The sequence below is a fragment of the Aethalodelphis obliquidens genome, unplaced genomic scaffold (genome assembly GCF_003676395.1).
Source record: "Aethalodelphis obliquidens isolate GAN/ISIS:26980383/991018 unplaced genomic scaffold, ASM367639v1 scaffold4, whole genome shotgun sequence".
Taxonomy (NCBI): domain Eukaryota; kingdom Metazoa; phylum Chordata; class Mammalia; order Artiodactyla; family Delphinidae; genus Aethalodelphis; species Aethalodelphis obliquidens.
This window is the reverse complement of record NW_020837948.1, coordinates 57,733,338-57,750,965: the sequence shown is the minus strand read 5'-3', so window position 1 is coordinate 57,750,965 and position 17,628 is coordinate 57,733,338. Positions and strand designations below refer to the sequence as shown.

The 17,628-nt window shown below is 44.0% G+C and overlaps 1 protein-coding gene across 1 annotated transcript in view; it reads left to right on the top strand.

Annotated features, from left to right (window-relative positions):
* Window positions 1–334: 334 nt before the first annotated feature.
* Window positions 335–17,628, top strand: part of SV2C (synaptic vesicle glycoprotein 2C) — a 245,242-nt gene continuing 227,948 nt past the window's right edge. Inside the window, exon 1 of the mRNA XM_027100796.1 lies at window positions 335–701. The gene's annotated coding sequence lies outside the window, so the exon portion shown is untranslated. The remainder of the gene's footprint in view (window positions 702–17,628) is intronic.

The window sequence follows — 17,628 nt, the reverse complement described above, 5'->3', positions numbered from 1 at the left end:
GGAGGAGGAATAGGCAACCTCGCCCGGCCTGGGGGCTCCCAGGAAGCCGAGTCAAAGTTAATAGGTCAGTCCCAGGCCCAGAAATAGGAGGCAAATCCTCTTTCCCCTGGCACTAGCCGAGTCCAGCACTCAGAATTCCTTGTTGTCCCACGGGACAGACTCGAGGCGCCGCCCGCGGGTGCGCAATGCATAGTCACACCCAGTGACTAATTAAGAACTGGGGCCCTTTCCATCATTCTGCTGCGAACTCGGAGCCCTGACTTCTCCAAAAGTACCAGAGACTTGGGCGTGGCCCTACCCACCCCCATCCCGCGCAGCTGCAGCGCCTCTCATCCCGACTTCCCGGGGCGCGTCAGCCCACCCAGCAGCATATCGTGCGTAGCTCGCGCCTCCCACGCGCGCAGTGACTCCCTCCCTGCGCGCCGCTAGTACTAGCGCCACGCCGTCTCCCGGCACTGCAGCACCGCGGGGGAGGAGGCGAGGCGGCGGCGGCGGAGGCGGAGGAGGAGGTCCGCAGAGTGCGAGCCCCGAGCCACTTTCTCGCCCCTCCTCTCGCCGCTGACCCGCTCGGAGGAGTCACCACTCCGTGCGCTGCAGGAGAGAGCGGCAGACGGAGGCGGCCCCACGGAGCGAGCCAGAGCGGCGGCCGCCGCTGAAGCGCTGACACCATCCTGGGCAGGGGGTCCCCGGCGACTGGAGCGGTGAGTCAGGCACCTCGGCAGCGTTGGCGGGTTTTCCCAACGCTACTTTATTTCCTTTCCGGACCCGCTGGCCGGGCGCTGCAGCCTGGGGAACTTTTCGTAGCCTTTAGAAGAGCAACTTTGCCCCACCTGCCCCCGGGGAAGGGGTTGCAGGTGCCAGGTGCTGCGCGGCCGGGCGCCTTTGCTGGAGCAGGACCGAGGAAGTCTGGGGTAAAGCAGATGGAGTGACCCCGGTTGCCCGGGGTAGGTCAGGGGATGCGGGCGCACTTTATCCCAGATCCCCGGCGGAGGCAGGTAGGCAGCCGCGGGGATGTGGGGGCCACGCTCGCCTTCTGTAGGGACCTCCACCATCCTTTGCTTGCGTGGTTCGACGGGCAGGGGTAGGCTGCTTTAAAACAAGCAGCTCCTAAACCCTGGCCGGCTATCAGACCTGTATCCCCACCCAGCCTTGGGCTCAACTTTTAGCCGGGAATCCCTTTGCAGACGTGCGGATGGCGGGAGGGCAAAGGCAGCCGCAGTAGGCGCTGCGGGAGCCTAAAAGAAACATCGGGGATTTAAAAACTATTCCACATAAATCCCCGAAGCCCCTGCCTAGCGTCTACGAGAGCACAAGCGAGGGATGGAGAGCAGGGAAACCCGTGGGGCTGTTTGTGGCTGCGCTTGCCTGCACTACGCCTTCATTCAGTAAAAACCTATTGACCGCTTACTGTGGCCAGGCGCAGCCAAATGGACTCACTGGCGTGAGGCTCAGCGGGGAGAGGGGCCATCATTCGTAAACAAACTAACTACCCAAGTAATTTCAGGTGGTGAGGAGGGCTGTGGAAGTGATCACCCAACCCAATTGACCCTTTCTCTTGGCGGGCTCTTTCCCCTCCTCCTGGGTTCTAGAACTGGGAAGACTTCTCTCGAGTGCCTAGGGGACCGCCCCGGGCTGGGCCCACTAGGACTGCGGAATATGGTGATAAACTTGGCAGGGGGCAGCAGGCACCTCGCCGCAGATGCAGAACTCAGAGCCTTAGTGTGGGCGTGCAGGTACCTTAAGCGCCCGGCGCGCGGAGGCGGAGAGGGCTGGCTGAGTCCCAGGGGCTGGAGGTGCTGCCTGGAAGGCTGGAGCCGGGGTCGGGGGGGAGGTGGGAGCGTGGGGGGTGGGGTAGGGGAGGGCGTTAGCGTCACTGGCTACGTGTGCGAGTGATGCAAATGCAGACCCGGGGGCGGGGGCGGGGGCGGGGGGTGGGGAGGCGCTGGAGTCTCGGTCCGGGAGCGCGCGCGTGTGCGTCAAAGGCTCTCGGGTGATGGATGCCCTGCAGCGCACCCGGCACGGACAGCCGCTACCCGGCGCGGCGCGGGGGTGGGGACGGGGGGCGCAGGGCGGGACCCGGCAGACTGCTGCGGGGGCGGGCGGCGGCGGCGCCGGGCGGCTACCGAAGCCCCACCGGGCCGGGGTTGCGGGTGGGCAGGAGGCTCCGCAGTGCGCCGCAGTGCCGGAAAGGCGCCGCGCTGCGGCCGGGCGCTCCCCGGGGACCGAAAAGATAGGGCGTCTTTCAAGGCGCCACCACAGGGATTCCCTGATGGTCTCCTCTCTCCTTGCACCTCCTCCCTTCATTCTTAGCTGACTGACAGCGCTAGAAAGAAAGTTGTTTCAGTTTAATTCTGATCCTTAATCCTGGAGGAGGATTTGGCATTAATCTCTTTGACATACACTCATTTTCAGTGGCACGTTCCGAAAGGCCTCGTGCTCGCGGCAAGTTTTCATGTGAAAGCTTCGCTGTTGAGGTTCTTCAGATATCGTAAGGCAAATCCATTCCTTCGCCATTCTTCAGTTTTGTCAGGAGGCCTGGCCTCTAAGTGGAGCTGAGAAAGGCTTGCAAAACGATGTGTCGCATTCCTCCTTTATAACCTAAAAATATGTTAAAAACAGTACTACAAATGCATTCCGTGGTAGAGAATAAAAAGCCCAATCCACGTTTCATTCTATGTATTAACAAAAAAGAAGGACCCTACTTTCTGGAAACCTAACGGCAGAGCTTTTTCTACTGGTTTTCCTGAATGAGCCCAAGTCTGCCGTACGTGTGGCAAAGGGAACGAAGGGGGATAGTGGGGTGGGGTTAAGGGAGGAAGGAGGAAAAGCAGTTATTAAAGAGCCCACAGACAAAGATCCTGGTCTCATTTTCCCAAGTATTATGTTATGTCACCTTATGTTATGGGCAGGTGACTTACCCTGTTGGGTTCATCCTCCTTGTTTGAGAAATGTGAAAAATAGCTGAGACTAGCTCTTATTAAAAAGTTGTTTTGGGGACAAAAGAGTCTGAGAGTTTTGGACATACAAATTCTCTATGAATGGAAAATATTATGAATCAAAGTCCCTTTAAGGAGAAAGAAAACACTTATCTTTTAAAAAATTCTGGAGACTTCCTTGGGCACTGTTCCTTTAATGAAACTTGGCCATCAATGTCAGCAAATGCAGACAATAGACTTTTCCTAGCAGTCTAATATAAAATCAAATGCCATTAGCTGCTGGCTCTCTGGAGAAGGGTGTTGGGGGAGAAGCTCTGGATTACATCTGAATGTTTCTGGTGATGTGGTAGAGAAATCAAATTTATTTTTCATGACCCAGTGACATATAAAAGTAGCTTCTCTGGTGTGAGCAGCAGACTAGCCGACAAGCTTTTAGGTAAAAATCCTACTCATTATTAACGCTGTCATATTCTGTAAGTGTGGAAGGTCCCTCAGAGAACAGGATGCAGTTTCCACCCTCAAGGCGATTACCGCAAAAGGCATCAAAATCTGCAGTATATTAGGTGACCACAAGTACCAGAAAATCCATTTCCTATAATTAGGGATATTAGCTCTTCTTCTGAGGGAAACTTGTTGATGACATATTTCATGAATGAAAACATCTGATGTGTCAAAATGCCTTCCTAACCAGATCCCTATGTTGTTTTTCACGTTACTCATGCGTAATGGTAGAGTTCTGTGAAGAGTAAAAGTTAAAATGTCCTTCTTATTCTATGCGGCTGCATCAGGGGAAGATCTATGATTCACCAGTGCTTCTTGGCTCTATGTTGCTGAGGTTTCTGTCTGAGCCATGGTTTACAACATGGATATCATTGCTCGTTTAACACAAACTCGTTGTTTAGATGCAGTCTGTTTGTAAATCTGGGAGAGGCAGCTCCTCACCCCCAGCCCGCTCGTGCAGTTTTGGTCCAACATTGATAAATTATTTTTGGTTTTGCTTTTTAAATTCCAGCTCTGTTGAGCAGCCATTGCAAAATGTTGCAGTGGGTAGAATTCGAAGCTGCTTTCCTTTTGACACAGCTGAGATAACAATGGAGGATGAAGTTACTGTTTTAATTCTGGCTGAAAAGATGTTGTAAGAGGGTATAAAGACGCCATTTAGTTTTATCACAAACACCCCTTGTAATTAGGAAGGGTCAGTAGTGGTTGCATATCACGATGGCTTCCCTTATTGGGACGAAGTGAACAAAATGAAATGGATGGAGGGGGTGAATTTGATGGTTTGGTCCTTTCTGGTGCTAATATTCTTTTCCTCTGTGAAATATAGAAATACATTATGAGTTATAGTTTAAATCTGAACTTTTCTTATAAATAGAATATAAGAAATGTTTTTGATTAACTCATACTGAAATTTTACATGGGGCTATGGGCTTTGTTTTTGTAGCGTAATTAGTCTATTAGATTTTGTATTATGCCATGAGGGGTATGAGTTAAAACGTTTTCAAAAGACCAAATTTGAAAAATGATAATCTCAGCTTGACGTAAAGTGGATATTCAGATCAATTTAACGTGACAACATTTTAAATGTTTTCTCTTGACTACCTAATGCACACCATGCCTGCTATGTCTTTTCCTGTGAACCGTATGTGATACAAATGATTAAGACCAGACACTGAGGACTATATTGATGGATTTTAGTCTGCTTATAGCACTTGGGCCCTCTTACAGTTCAAGAGCACAATGAGATCTATGACAAGTTAGACTAAGTGCTTTCTCCTGTCATTTGCCACTGTTTGAAAATCTTATGAACTAGAATAGTTCAGGGCGCTCAAATAGTCATGTGTATCATACTTTCCAGGGGAGCTTGTTCAAATGGAGGTCTCTGAGCCCCATCCTAGATATTCTAAGTGAGTGGTTTCATGGGTGGGCCTGGAGTATGCTGTTTATCAGGCTCTGCCACGTGGGTTGGATGTTGTCGTTTGGGGACCACAGTTGTAGGAACACTTGAACTAGTACTGGGCAGTGCAGCAAGGACCCAGAAAGCATGGGCTTTCTAAGCTATGTTGTTCTCTTTGATATTTATGGACTATCTACTTGAAGCTCTCAGAGAAATCACATTCTAGCTGGCAAGGAGGATTCAAGATGGCTAACTTCTTTGGTAAGTCAGAGGCAGAGTGAGTGAGATAGGTGTTTGGGAAGGACTCTGTGGAGACAGATGGGCATAGGCAGAGCGAACATCATATGTAACCAGTCAGTCCAGTGGCATAAAGACTGAAAACCTTAGCCTTCAAAGCCTTCAGAGCTCTAGGGAGTCTGGCCCCAGCTCACTTCTGTAACCTCATGTTACATAACCCCCAAAACTCTCCCATCCTAGCAACTTCAAACATCAGTCTTCTGCTCCCATGGCAACTTTATCACCTGCTCCAACATGCCTTTGTCACATTAATGCTTTATGTTATTCAGATTTTAGTCCAGTCTTCTCTTTCTGGGGAAGCCTCCCAAACCTCTTTTGTGAGGTTAAAATTCCCTCTCCCATCACAGTGTACTTTTCCTTATATATAAGGTTGTCAGAGAAAAAGAGGATGTTCAGTTAAATTTGAATTCATTTTTAACATAAATGTCTCAAATATTGCATGAGACATATTTATATTAAAACATTATTTACTGTTTATATGAAATTTAAATTCATCTGGGCATCCTGTATTTTTATTTGCTAAATCTGGCAAGTCTATTTATAAAGCTCATTAATTTTACCATTTCCCTTTTTTTAAAAAATGAGATTCTTTCAGTAATATCTATCTCTCCTGACTAAACTGTTAAGCTCCAGGAGGCCAAGGACAGGATTAGGGAGAGGTGGCTGTTTTGTTTTGCTGTTTTCTCCCCGGTGTCTGAAGAGCTCAGTAAATGCTGTCAGATGAATTAATGAGCTCATTGAGAAAAATGGTGTAACCATAGACAAGTTTCTTAACTTCTCAGAGCCTTAATTTCTCCAGCTGTGAAAAGGTAATTTTTATATCTACTTTTTAGGATTGTGTGTGAAAGTTAAATAGGGAAAATATACATAAAGCGCCTAGCGTGTTGCTTTGTAGGCACCGTGCATTAAAAGGTGCCTTTTCTTTTCTCCTAATGTTTGTCTTGTAAAATGAAAGGATTCCATTTTAATGTATGAAATCCTACTTCCTTTTTATTATAATGCAATCCTGAATGCTTCTGGAATATTTACCAAATGCCCAGTACTCTGGAGGTTCAGCTATGCAGTTATAGCGGTGCAGCCATCTGTGGAATGGTGACTCCTGAGGCTGGCTTCGTGGCCATGTGGCATGTGCAGTCACACAGGGTCTCACACTTGGAAGGGCCTTTTGTTTGATTTATGCTCTGCCCTCGCCTTTTGAAATTCCTTGAACAAGGTCCCCCATTTTCCTTTTGCATTGGACCTTGCCAGTTATTTTGTGGGTCCTGGTAACCTCTGCACATTTGCATTTAGCACATGCATTGGGAGCATTATATTTCGTCTTTATAAGGACCCTGGGAGCTCTCATTACTCAGAGAACTTGTGATTTTCCCCAGATACGTGGCTTATAATTGACTGAACCAATGTCCTTTGCACTGTCTTCACCTGATTATGAGCACCCCGTGTGTCCACACTTTTCACTGAGCATCAGGAACTTTGGAAGAACTAGCCTTAGGTCTCTTATTCTTAGGTCACCTCCGTGGGCCTTCCCTCCCCATAGCTGCTCCTGTGATTGCTGAAACAGGATCTTGAAGTTCTAGGTCTGCCTTTGTAGGAAAATCAGGACCACCAGCAGTTCTTTTAGATACTGTCTCCTCCAATATTCAGGTTTTTAAATCTGCAGGTTCACCCAAGATAAATAGTGATCTTGGAAGGTTGAAACTTTACTAAGAGAAATATCCGAGATGTTTGTTCTTTGCTCTAAATTACTCAGATGAGTCACATAGCACTGGAGCCTCTGCAGGACGGAACAGCCATGCATTTTGGCAGTGGGTAGAGAAGGTGACCCACTTTGTCATTTCAGGCTCTGACTAGCCTGTTTTAAAATATACTCATCTTAATATTACTTTTTAATAGTTCTAAGCATGCCATTTTTGTGCCTATGTGTGTTTGTAGTTAGGAAGTGACTCCAGTGATTCCGTGGGGCCATTCTCAAGTTTGCCCTCATACTATTATTATTTTTAACACATGACAGCATGCGCCCAGTTCTTGCACATTAAACACAGTATGAGCTGCATTGAACACACAGATAATTTAAGTATAAAGATTATTATTTTTTGAAGTATCCGATTAAATCTGCAGCCTGGGTTTCCTATTGGCCACATCCGTGTAGAGGTAGAATTATAGACCCACAATAGCCTCTACAGTCATTTCTCCAGTTCTATTCCTCCCCCAGTTGTGGATTCCCAGCCTTCTTTAAAGATTTCTCACTGTTTCTTTGAGTCCTCAGGGGTCACTCCTGCAGTCCTTGTCCCTAGTTCCCTGCAGCAACGTCACTACAGTGCTGCCGAACCTGCTTCCCTTTGCCCAGGACGTCCTGGCTCGAGTACCGTAGAATCTGCTGACGCCACCATGTGCTCTTAATGTCCCTGGGGAGCTTAGAGAATGTGTGAATGCTTGGGGGCTGGTGAAAGGACACTTGAAGTGACACAGTGTCCTGTGTTCACATTTACTTGTCCCCACTGATGCTGGCCCATTGTCCTAGGGTTATAAATAGTGGGTCTGAAATTGCCTTTCGCTTGGGATGAGCCCTGTCCTGGGAGACGTCTTAGTCCCTCCCTTTTAGACATACTAAGAGGTATCAGAATATTCAGATAAATCATCAGAATTTTGTAAGGATGTTCATGGCATCATTATTTGCAATAGTGAAAAATTAGAAACAACCTAAATGCTCATCAGAGGACGATTACATCAGTTACAGTGCATTTAAATAACGAAATACTACACAGCCATGGAAACGAACGAGGTGAACCTATACGTACTGGAACTATTTTGAAGATATGTTATTAGTTAAAAATATAGCAGTTTATTAACCAGAATATTTGTTATGTCTCTATTAAAAAAGAAGGTATGTTAAAAAGTCTGGAAGGATGAAGACCAAACTGTTTGGGGTAAAAGATGGAGAGGACCTGACACTTTTACTTGACACATTTCTCAATCATTTGAGTTTTCAACAATAAGCACATATTACTTTTATAATTAAGGCATCAGTAAAGGTGGTGAAAGTTAATTTCAAGATGTCCCTGTGATGCTATTTCTCAGAGGTATTTAATAAATATGAATATGTCTCAAGTAATGTTTAAGTGGCAGAAAGCAATGCCAGTGTTTCCTGTGGATACTTTTCTAGTCCATAATATCAGTAAGGTAATCAAAGTTGTGAGAACATAAATTAGTTTAGTTATGTTCCATAAAACTATTTTCATTTTGAATGAAAAAAGGCAGATACCTATAAGCGTTTGATACATCGGCCCTTGAGAATGACTGCTCATTGCTGACCTAGGTTGTTAAAGCTGAGGCCCTCCCTCCTCCCGCCACCCCTGTTCTCAGTAAGTCTTATGTGTCCAATAGCTATCATAAGCCTATATTAATACGCTGCATGTTTTGCTTTGAGGGACATTATTTATTCTACTGTGACTGTGTATTTGATGGGACTGGAGATTGGCAGTTTTTTATCTTCTCTTCTCGTGGACCTGGAATTGTCCTCCCTCCCACCATCTCTCCTCCTCCCCTTCCCAACATCTGCACATTGGTCTACGGAAAAGGCTCCTACCCGTCCTCCAAGCCTCAGCTTAAAACTCACTTTTCATGACCCTCCGTGGCAGAGTTCGGGCCCCTTTCTCGGACTCTCCCAGTCCCCTTGCAGCCACACTGAAGCAGTGCTTCTCACACTGTGTTATTGTGGCCTCTCTGCAGGAGCTTTCCTGAGTCCCTTGGCTCACGAGTCCCTAGACTCTGAGTCCCTTGAACTTCAAGGAAAGAGGCCAAGTCATGGGGATCTTTGTAACCCCTGGCGCTGGACACATAGAGGCTAAAAACCTTTTAAATTATTTTAAAGTCTTTTTTATGGCAGTGTAATACACAGAGAGAAAAGTGCGCATATGAAAAGCGGATAGCTGAATTGATCTTTATAAACTGAGCGCATCTCTTTAACCAGCACCCAGATCATGAAGGAGATTATTCCGAGTGCCCCAGAAGCCCCTTGCATGTCCCTTCCAGTCATAACCCCTTCTGCTATCCTGACTTCACTCCTCTGGAGGCGCCTAACACAGCTCTCCCTGTCCTGCCCAGATGCCCATTTTATTTATGCCCATTGTCTGGGAAACTGCTTGCCAGAGCCTTACCCCTGCCAGTGGACATGAGCATGTCATGGCTATGCTGCCTCTAGATGCCCAAACTCCCACTTCACAACATGCCAGAGTCAGAGAAAATGGTCCCTAATTTGTTCCACACTATTAGCTACAGGACAGCTCCACCTGTGACCCAAGTCTAAGTCCCTCATGGGCAGTTCTGTCATTTGATCTCCACTTTTATCAGATTGGATAAGGTTCCTTCTGTTTCTAACTTGCTGAACTTTCATATGAATGTGTATAGAATTTAATGCTTTTAAGCCTCTGATTAATTACAAAATCATTTCTTTTTAATAGATAAAGACTCCAGGTTTCTATTTCTTCTTGTGTCAGTTTTGGTAAGCTGCATTAAAAAAATATATTAATTTTATCCAGATTGTCAAATTTATTGCATAGTTACTTATAATCACTGCTTTGTTTTTATTTTGTGAACTCTGTTAATCTTGTGTCTAATTGTATTTTCTTCATTGCTTTGACTAGTTAGAAGTTTAGTCAGTTTTTTTGTGTAGATTCTAGAAACTTTATGGAGTCATGTGGTGTTATATGAAGATCTTAAAAAAATGTATATGAATTATTTGAAATGCATCCCTATGTCATTTGAACCTGTAATCATTGCCTGTGGTTATATGTAATTTTTAAAACTCATTATTTTTTCTATTTATCATTGAATAACAGCCCTAAAAATTCAGAACATTAGTAAGTAGAGTGACAGATATATTTAATTACTTTTAAAAATGTCTAAATGTTAGAAGCTAGCTTTGTAGAAGATACCAGTTCCTTTGAAGGCAAAAATGTTGACAAAAATCAAATACCCGTGGGCCTTCTGTGGGCCTACTGGTTATTTAATGCTATCCTTGTTTATAATCTGAAAGGGTAAATGAACCATGATTTGAATTTTGATGACAAGGGTTTTATTTTGCCACAGCCATGGGCCTTAATCAATCCTCATTTCATCTCTGCCTGCCTTTACGTGAATCTGTCAGGCTGTGGCAGACTTTGCCTATTCTGTCCTTCAAGGTGATTGTAGGAGAGTGAGCTCCTGAGATACCTGTTGGTGTGGTTCGTGTAGGACTCTCCCAATACCCAGTGACTCTTACAGCTAGTGACTCAGCATTGTGTGTTTATACAGCACCAATTAACTTCAACCTTTTCCCTAGATCCCACCCAGTCCTTCATTTTCCCAGTGTCCACCTATTCCCTGTCCAACATCATGAATTTCTCATTGACTTTTCTATTTCTCCTTTAACCATACTTGCCCCTACTGCCTGTGCTGGATGGGCTGGTATTTGCCAGACATTTATTACTATGTCATGCTGCCTTACCGCCACTCCAAAAGTTAGTAACTGAAAGCAATAATCATTTCTTTTCACCCATGCCTCTGTAGATTGGCTTGGGGCTGGCTGATCTAGGTTGAGCTTTGCTGGGTTTTCTCTAAGTTGCAGATTAGGTTCAGGTTTTTAATCCTCCTTGGAACAGTTGGCTATCCAGTTCATAGTTTTTTGCATGGAGATGGCAGAAGTACGAGAAAGGTGAGTGGAAACGTGATGCCTCTTAAGGTAGGCTATGAACTGGTACCTTGTCCCTTCAGCCCACATTCCATTGACCAAAGACAAAATACATAGGACAGTTACACATAACAAAGCACTGGCTCACATACTGCACAACTTCCCGGTGTCTCAATAGATACCCATTTAGGTGAAACTTTTGTTTCTAGTACTTGAAGCTGAGACCTTTTTTCTGTTTTATATATAAACACAAGTATTTTTATGTAGCTTTTATATACAGGAGTCAAACTCCTTATAACTCACGGGAAGATTTTATTTTGTTTTATTTAAAATCTTACCAAGAGTTGTTCATCATTTCCAAACATCACATCACCAGTAGTAACAAAACACTAGTTGTGATATTGAAGTTGCTAATAAGCTCACCTATATTTGTCTACATTGGTGGTTTTCGCATTCATGGTGATTCTACATTTAGAAGCAAGCATCTCTTGGGACTTCCCTGGTGGTCCAGTGGGTAAGATTCCATGCTCCCAATGCAGGGGGCCCTGGTTCGATCCCTGGTCGGGGAAATAGATCCTGCATGCATGCCACAACTAAAGATCCCGCATGCTGCAACTAAGACCTGGCACAGCCAAAAAATAAATAAATAAATATTAAAAAAAAAAAAAAAAAAGAAAGAAGCAGGCATCTCTTGTCTTCATTTTATATTCTAAAGTTGTTACACTGGGACATTTACGTATTTATAAACATTATTATTTGTTTGATTTCTCCTTATTACTGTTAGGATATTATATAGGTATTTTAAATTTATGTGTGCAGACAGGTCATTTCATCTGAAAATTATTTAATAAGGCATTACAAAATATATGGTGTTAGTAGGCGCTGTTGGACTGCTCTAAATTCTCTATATTAGCACTATGTGTAATAAGCCAATTTATATTCGGGGGTGGGAAGGGCCAGGTTGTAACACAGGGAGGGCTCTTCCATCTTAGCACTGTGCCTGAAGGGAACATGCGCCTTCTGTGACATGTTGTCACATTACTCTCTAGCAGTGTTTGTGAAGGGAGGTGAGTGTGAGCTGGACCTGCCTACGGAAATGGTGCGTCCATAGAGAATAGACAAGCCTTTATCATAGTTCTGCTTCTGAGGCTCACCCTAAATTCGGGCAGTCTGGGGATTTGGACCGTGAAGGCACTGTGTTTTTACTGTGCCGCTCTAACCTTGATCAGTGATGGATAAGACCAGGGGAGGCTTAGAGGAGAGAAGAAACAGACAGATGTGTTGCGAGATGGCTGTTCCAACAACCGTAGGGGATGCCCAGTAGGAATCTGGTGGTTTCTTTCTAACCCTGTTTTAAAAATACTATTATTTTCTGAGGCCACGGCCAAACAGTGGATTCTGTGGGGAGTCCCCTGCCAGAGTCTTCTGTGTGTGAGAGTGGGAGCCTCTAAATTGCTTCCAGAAGAGACTGACAAAAGAGGGAGTGAAAACTTGGTGACCTGTTTTGGTCCATAGGTCAAAGGTCTGAATATTTTCCGATCAACTGAAATTGATGTAAGGGTAATTCAGAAGGACTAAATCAGAAGACGTGGAAAAAGCGACGCAGGACTGGATGATATATGCCTCTCTGCGTGCCTTTTACTCTAGAGTTGGAATATTGATAAGGGCATCACACTCCATCTGTGGCGAGCAGAGGACATTTTGTTGGAGCAGAGCTCACGTCATTTACTGATAAATACATTACAGCTAATTGTTTTTCCAAGCGTCCATTACTGCGAACCTGAGCATGTAATGATCGTGTCTGCCTTTTGGAATACAGATGTGTGTGCACAAGAAGGTTTGATTACATTCAAAGGCAGTAAGTTAAAAAAGAAAAATCCAAACCTGTAAAGGTTAACATACACTTCCCAGCAAATCTGAGGAGAAAACCAATAATTAATATAATTGAATGTGAGACCCAGGAACACAGGCCATCTTATACTTACAGCTTTATTTAACATCAGGAGGATGACGTGATTCTTCTTAAGGGCTGCTACCAATGAATCCTACTAGCCATGGAAGATTTGGAGGCATTTGAGCTCCACCTAAATTGCGCACTGATATGGCTTGAGCCATATCAAAAGATGTTTGGGGACAAATAATTAATTCATTTACTCCCAACTTCTTGGCATTATACACTCCCTTATTATTACCGTATTACACAGTGCTGTGTTGATGACCACATCAGACATACGGTGTAGCATCGTATTCCATTGAATAAAGCTCCTAAATAAGATGGAGAATAATGGTTCATGCTATGTCCAATTGCTGGCTTGGAATGTTTTTCCACTTAGTAGATGGTTTTGGAACTGGATACTGCAAAATTTTAAAAATCAGACAATGAACTATCTTTGCCCAAGATTAAAGTGCGATAAAGTGCGGATCTGAGCTCTTGGGGCTCCCAGAGGTGCTTTTGGGGTTACTTCTGCACCTCCTGCTGGCCGTGTTAGCTGGTATATGTGTGTCTCTTGGGGGAGTGTGTGTGTGTGTGTCTCCATTTCCTCTTGCCCAGTGGTGACGGGTTGTGACATCTTCATTCAGGAAACCATGACAATGTTAAGTGCCTTCTCAGGGTCTTCTGATCACATTGTGCTTTTCTGCTTGGAGGGGTTTCCTCCATCTCATGAAAGGTATCTAATTGCTGATTTTCAGTCTGGCTGACAGATGACAACGCAAAATGCTCTTTCATAACAGTTTTCACCGTCTCTTTGTCATTTCTCAATGGCAGCATTGGGAATCAGGATGTCCAGTTTCTTAATGTGACAGCTTGTCACACCAGCCACTGCACTCGTCCTTAGCCTGAAGGCTATTTGGGTTTATGTTCAAAAGAATTCAGCTTACCTTCTAGTAATAGTGAGAGGGATTTATGATGATCTTTTCTGATCATGTGAGATTTTCCCTCAAGCTGAATTTTTCATTCAAAATTTCAAACTTAGTTCTGAGAACCAGGGTGTATTTGTATGTGTATGTTCCTTAGCTTAACAGATTTCTCATGTCTTAGAAGAGATAAAATTGGGAGTTGGTGATCAGATGTGAATTCTAACTCTTAGTTGAATTTTTTAAATGCGCTAAAAGTCTCAAAATGTACAGCTCTTTCAGCAGATTGGCCATAATATTTTATTTGTAAAATGCTCAGTGAATATTTATAATGTCAATCAACTGTAAAATCAGCAAATGTTTATTAGCTTTGTTAAATATTAGGATAATCAGAAAAGGAGGTGCTTTAGGTAAATCATGGCATTTATTATTTAGTCCTGATTTTAGAAAAGCTGCCTTTTACCTCAACTGGAGGTCAAGCTTGGATATTTATTTATTTGTTTATTACCTCAAAAGCTACAATATGCTAAATGAAATAAATGCAGGTTCACAGTATGTAATGGAAACTAGCATCAAAACCACGTTTAATCCAATTTAGCCCCAGTTCTTGCCCTTAAAGCATACTCTTTCTTATGAGATTCTAAAAGGTACTGGAGTTTATCTGGAGGTAAGAAAACAGATAAGTTATTTAATAACAGTCTTTAAGTATTTAAAAGGTTAAACGCACAAAAGATGGTGCCTACCTTTTCTTAACAGGAAACAGGAGAAAATAGACTTGAGTAGAAAATTGAATGAAATAGAAATTTCAATTCAATTTCAGTCAGCACATCGATCATCTCCCTTGTGCAGGGGATATGCTATGCTCATTAGGAAAAGTGAGATGTGATGTCAAACATACAGACCTTGGAGGGATGGCTCTGACAAGTTACATAGACGTCCTGTAAAATAAACAGTGGGAGTCCAATGAAAGCAGTCCTAAACTCCACGGTGGTTTTAAGGCAGCAGAAGGATATTTGCCTAAGGCGGGGTTTCTCAATCTCAGCACTATTGATATTTGGGGCAATTAATTCTCTTTTGTGAGTGACTGTGCTGTGCATTTTAGGGTGGTTAGCAGCATCCCTGGCTTCTACCCACTAGATGCCAGTAGTATTTTCCTCTCCAGTTGCCAAAACCAAAAACATCTCCAAACGTTGCCAGGCATCTCAACGTTTGGAGATGTAGGGTAGGAGTAGAGGGCATTGGAAATCACCCTTGTTGAGAACTATGGACTTAAGGAGAAAAGAAAGCCTTCAGAAGCCATCGTTTTTGAGATGAATCTTGAAGGGCAGGTGGGATTTTATCAGGCAGAGAGGGAGACGCAAGGTGTTTGAGGTAGAGGTGGCCCATACTGGGGGCAGGTGGGGAGTGGCAAGTGATCCTGTGGATCTGGGAGAGAGGCTTGTGAGGGCCAGAATGTCAGCAGTGGTGGGAGATTGAGCTGCAAGGGTGAGTAGGACTCCTTGAAGGTCAGAGGCAGCGGTTTGGGCTCAATTTGAGCAGGGAATTATGGTTATTAGAACTATACATTTAGAAAGGTGAATTTGAAATCAGGTGTGCAATGGCTTAGAGGAGGAAGAGCCTTGAGGTAGAGATGCCAGTTAGGAGTGGTCAATTTCAGTGACTTCATATAGATGAATGCCCGTTCTTCACTCATTCTGTGGGTTAGCCTGCAGGTATTTATTGCACCTGTACTAAGTGCTAGGCCCTGATCCAGCTCCTGGAGGTAGAACAGAGAACAAAAGCAGATAAAGTCCCTGTACTCTTGGAACTTACAGCCCAGAGTGGGAGAAGACAGACAAGAAGCAAAAATGAAACTGTCAAAATAATCTTACAGTGCTGTCTAAACCCTATGAAGACATTAAACGGTTGATGTGATCATCGGTGATTGGAAAGTCTGCTAATATTAGTGATAAAAACTTATTATTACAATGAACTAAGACGTGCTAACAATTTTGTTGCAAAGAAATTGCATTTACATCATCGTTTACTAGGAAGTTCATCCCTAGGTGGCTAAAAATAGAGGTGAAATAGAATGTATTTCATCCCTGTTGGCATATGAAAGTAACTGTTATGAAGAATATTTCTTTGTAAAATTAATCCTTGGAAAGGAATTTTACTTGCACGGCCACTGGAACATTGGACAATTCCTTTTAAAACACTGGACAGATTACAAGGGAAGAAGAAAGAAAGAAGGCTACTAACATTTGCTGGGTTCCTAGCCCACACCAGCCATGCTTCTAGACATTTGTTATTTAGTTTTTATCATGTCCTAAGTCCCGGGCGCCATTATCTCTCACTTGGAATAATGCAGCAGCTTGCTAACAGGCCCTGAACATTTGCTGAGTTCCCAGCACACGCCAGCCAGGCATTTGTTATTTAGTTTTTATCATACCCTGAATCCCGGCCACCGTCATCTCTCCCTTGGAATAATGCAATAGCTTCCTAACAGGTCCTTTGGCCTTCAGTTTTGTCCCTTTTCAATTCTTTATTCAGAATGACCTTTGTAAAACACAAAAAGACCATGTCCATTTCATATTACAAGTCTCCAGTGGCTCCCCGTGGCCTTGAGTTCAATTAGCAATTTCTTACTAGGGCCCCAGTGAACTACCTTAGGTCCTGGTGGCACCGTGCTCTCCCTCTCCCTCCTCTGAGCCTTTCACCCGTCTGGAGGTTCTCGCCTTCACCCTTCACCCCACAGCTCGCCTAGCTAACTCTCACGCATCCTTCAAAATTCACCTAGAGGTAGCTTAGGGAAGTGTTAACCTGATCTTCCCAGGTGCAGTTTAGATGCCCTTTCAACATGCAGCCGAACCACCTTCTCCTTATCCAGTGACAACACTTGCTGCTGTTTGTGAATGCTCGTTTCCTTGTCTTGATTCTTGAAGGTTTATCCTTGTGGACCTAGCAGGTGACCCAGGGCCTGGCACAATCAAGGAATATTTGTGGAATGAATCAGTAGAGGGCAGTGCCTTTTAGAAATGAACAGGCCGAAGCTCAGAGAGCATATGTTACTTGCTCAAGGTCACAGAACTGTAAATAATGGATTCATACCTGTGGGACTTCAGAATTCAGGTTCTCTGCATATACCAGGGGAGCCTGTGTATTCTGTGGAGCTCCGTAAGAGCATTATAGAGACTCTGGCTTAGATGGTTTACTTGTAGCCTTGCTGAGAGGCGTTCAATAAATGTTCATTATTAATCAAACGGGAAACAAGACCCTGACTTGAAGCAGTCTCTTTCATCGATGTGCTTCTGTGATTATCACCAGCCTAGGGCTGCCAAGGCTTGAGTCCTCTGTGTTCATAGCCAATGGAGGCTTAGCATTTGGAAGAGCCAGATTTTGTCTTTCATTTGTTTGACTCAATATTCTGTTAGACATTTACGCAAGTGCTTTTTGTTACAGCACCTGGTATGCTTCATTCCCTGTCCCTTCCAATTCTGTTACAATGTCAGTCTGCAAAACCATATAAGGATGTGTGAGGAAGCCGTGGAGTATGTAAAAGTGCATAGTTGAAACCACAAAAATATTCACTATGTTGTCTAATGGATTTGTAAAATTACAGCACCTTTGATTCATTATCTGCCATTCTTTGTTTAGTCCTCATGCCTATTTATAGTCACTGAAACACAAAGTAGAGAGGAATTTTGTGGTATTATTCACCTGCATCTAAGCTCATTCATAATTTCATGACTTTAGTAAACAGCGGCATGTTTTTCTCAGGCATGTAGAAACTTAGAGGACAATTACAAAACAAAATGTTTCAAATAGTATAATGCTGAAATTCCTTTTGAATTTTAATGCCCCTCTGGTATGTATCTTAAATGGGTGTGTAATGATTGTAGCAAAGAAACCTCAAGTTCTTTTCCTTCAAATCTGGGCTAATCTCTGGAGTTCTTGCCATAACCACTGCTGCCAGCCTAGATGGGTTTGCATGT